At 34.8% G+C, this 3,139-nt stretch overlaps 1 pseudogene; it reads left to right on the forward strand.

The window, feature by feature from the left end:
• Window positions 1–239: 239 nt before the first annotated feature.
• On the forward strand, window positions 240–2,252 carry LOC147511101 (putative mannitol dehydrogenase; annotated as a pseudogene).
• The last annotated feature ends 887 nt before the right edge of the window (window positions 2,253–3,139 follow it).

Below are 3,139 nucleotides of genomic sequence, written 5' to 3' on the forward strand. Positions count from 1 at the left end.
TGGCTGCATAAAAAATAAGCCTTCATGAGTATCCAACTTCTACATATTAATTTTGCACTGCCTCTTCAAACCTATTTCGATGTATTATTTGTGCTATGTCTCAGTCGATCTAGAAATCTTCGAATCCATCAAAACACTTTTATTTCTAGCTTAGGTTGGATCCAAGATCATGCGAACTGAGGTTGTGCTATTGAAGTTTCCCACGTTGAGAAAACACAACCTTAGCGCTCATTGGTGAGATGGATTCCATGCTTCTTGATGACATTCTTCCTGGAGAGTGCAGACCACCAAGTGCTATCACAAAGGTAGCACAATAGATTGATAATTTACATTACAAAGGAAAACAAAATTTTAGTGAAGGAAACTTTTGAAGATTTTTTTTTTGGTAATCTGTTCATTCGTGATATTTGCGGATAGATGAGGATATTTTGTACTATGATTCTAACAACTAACACCAAATGACCAAATACGTGCTTTGTAAAAGCTTGGGATACTAATGAATCGATACATAATGTTGAAAACTACTTGAATCTGAATATGGGCGATGTGATTATAAATTATGTAAATTGTTTTTACTCGAGCACCCTGAAATCGACTCCCTATTTGGACTCACTAGATACAAAACATTGACTTGCATTGAGATACAAGTGATTGTGTATCTCAGTACGAATTAATAGTCGTCAATTAGGAGTTTTTTTCTTTTTTTCTTCGTAGTAAGCATATCATAGCCTTCAGGATTGTGTTTTAACATTTCCGCTATCATTAAATTGTGGTTTAGAGCGACAGTAATTGACCATGTTGCTCATTTAGGTACAATCCCGGCAATGGCTTTTATGCTATAGGGTTGGATCCAACAGTCATGTTATGTGATAAAGTGACTATCTTTTTTATTAATCAAAATGAAGTTAAATTATAGCCACTGTTCATTTGATGGTCGAATTGTTTGTTATATAGGAATACTGGAGAAGATGATGTAGCCTTCAAAGTGTTGTTCGTGGGGATCTGTCATTCCGATCTTCACAAAGATTAAGAACGAATGGGGCATGTCTCGGTACCCTATGCTCCCTGGGTAAGTTATTTTCCTTTCTTTCATGCTTTTGTCATTCTCAGCTCTCACTCTTATTAAGAACATATATGGCACAATATATTTTTAACGTTGTGTCTGTTAAACAAACAATATATGATATGACATCAACTAAATATGATTTTTACTGGTCAAAGTAATTAAGTATTGAAAATAGTAAGATGATGTTTGAATCCTTTATGGTCTATTGTGCAGGCATGAGATTGTAGGCATTGTGACAGAGGTGGGGAACAAGGTAACCAAATTCAAAGTTGGAGACAAGGTTGGTGTAGGATGCTTGGTTGGGGCTTGCCATTCCTGTGATAATTGCAATAAAAGTCTTGAAAATTACTGTCCCAAGATGATTTTCACCTATGGTGGGTTATACTATGATGAAACCATGACATATGGTGGATATTCTGATTCAATGGTTGCCAATGAGCACTATGCGGTGCGGATTCCAGACAACCTGCCACTTGATGCAAGTGCTCCTCTATTATGTGCTGGAATTACAGTATACATCCCACTGAAATATTACTGACTTAGTGAACCTGGGATGCATGTGGGTGTTGTCGGACTAGGTGGTCTCGAGAATGTGGCTGTGAAGTTTGCGAAGGCTTTTGGTGCTAAGGTTACTGTAATCAGCACCTCCCCTGCTAAGAAGAAGGAAGCAACTAAGCATCTTGGTGCAGACTCATTTTTGGTCAGTCGAGATCAAGAGCAAATGCAGGTAACGAAGTATGATCACATAGAATTTCTGTATTACTGCATCTCAATATGTATTAAGGGACAACTAACCTATGTACATTGAGAAGATAATGTGAATGCTTCTCCCTCACTGCCTCTGCTGTCGCTTAAACTCCGATTTCACATGTGTTGTTTTTGAAAATAGTGCTTTCTGCGCCATTAGGACTAGCCTGTTTTAATGAATTTACAAATTCTGGAAGCAAATAAAAACTTTCTATTGTTTAATTTACAACCAACCACCAAAAAAAATTTACAACAAGTAGATGTTATAATAGGCTAAATAAGTTTGGAATGTTTGTACATACTACTTGCTGTAAAAGCTTTTTTGTTTTTTTAAAACGAATGGTGTATTTTCTAGGCAAATCTGTGGTTTCAAATGCAAAACCCAATCTAAATAAGTTAGGGTCATTGAATTGTTTTTGTCTTTTCTTCAGTGCAAGTAATTTTTTACTGCGGTAATGCGTACATATGTTCAGGAGTACAACCAAATTGAGGGAAACAAACATCTTTATATTTCAAACCATCTTGAAGGCATCTCAAACACTTACTGATTCAATGGTGTTTTTTCAAACTATGTGTTGCCTGTTCTTATATGTGAATATGCATTATGCAAGTTAACAATATACATGTAACCTCTCTCTCTCTTTTTCCTGTCAAAAAGTTAATAAAATTCTTTGGAAGATGTTATTTTCTGCATTGTTAATTTATTTACACCTAACAATTCTCCTGTAATCAATTTTTTTGTACAATCTTATATATTTGATTGAATTGCAAACCTTTAGTTCTGTATTTTTTTTTTTTTTACCGTTATATTGTTTCCCTGAAGCTTCATTATAGTAATCACATGCATTGTTAAACTTCATTTTCTAAAGTAGAATCAAAAGTTTGGAGTTATGGCTCTGTTATGAGGACAACCTTTTCTTAAATATTAAAATACGTGGGAGAAAATACATAAAGAAAAGAACTAGAAAAACTTAATTTAGATTAGAACAATTTTTTTAATGGCTTAGGAGGTTTGGGTAGATGCTTACCAAAAACACCCAAGGCTTTGAGGTGACCCTATATTCCAAATTATACCACTTGCTAAAAGAGTCATAAAAAGTGTAAACATCAAGAGGCAAATACCTTTTTGCTCCTTTTCCCAAGGATTATGATTTGCATTATAACATAACAACTCAATTTGTATATAATGATATTGCTGTTAAGCTTCTAATCTATGCACATCACATTTTTCTTTTTGCCATAATTTTCATCCTCTTAATCCTTCAGAAGTCCAATGATCGTAAGTATGCTTCATACCTTGAGATTGATGCCGCAAGGTTTTGCCAG

This window comes from Coptis chinensis, chromosome 3, assembly GCF_015680905.1.
Source record: "Coptis chinensis isolate HL-2020 chromosome 3, ASM1568090v1, whole genome shotgun sequence".
Lineage (NCBI taxonomy): Eukaryota > Viridiplantae > Streptophyta > Magnoliopsida > Ranunculales > Ranunculaceae > Coptis > Coptis chinensis.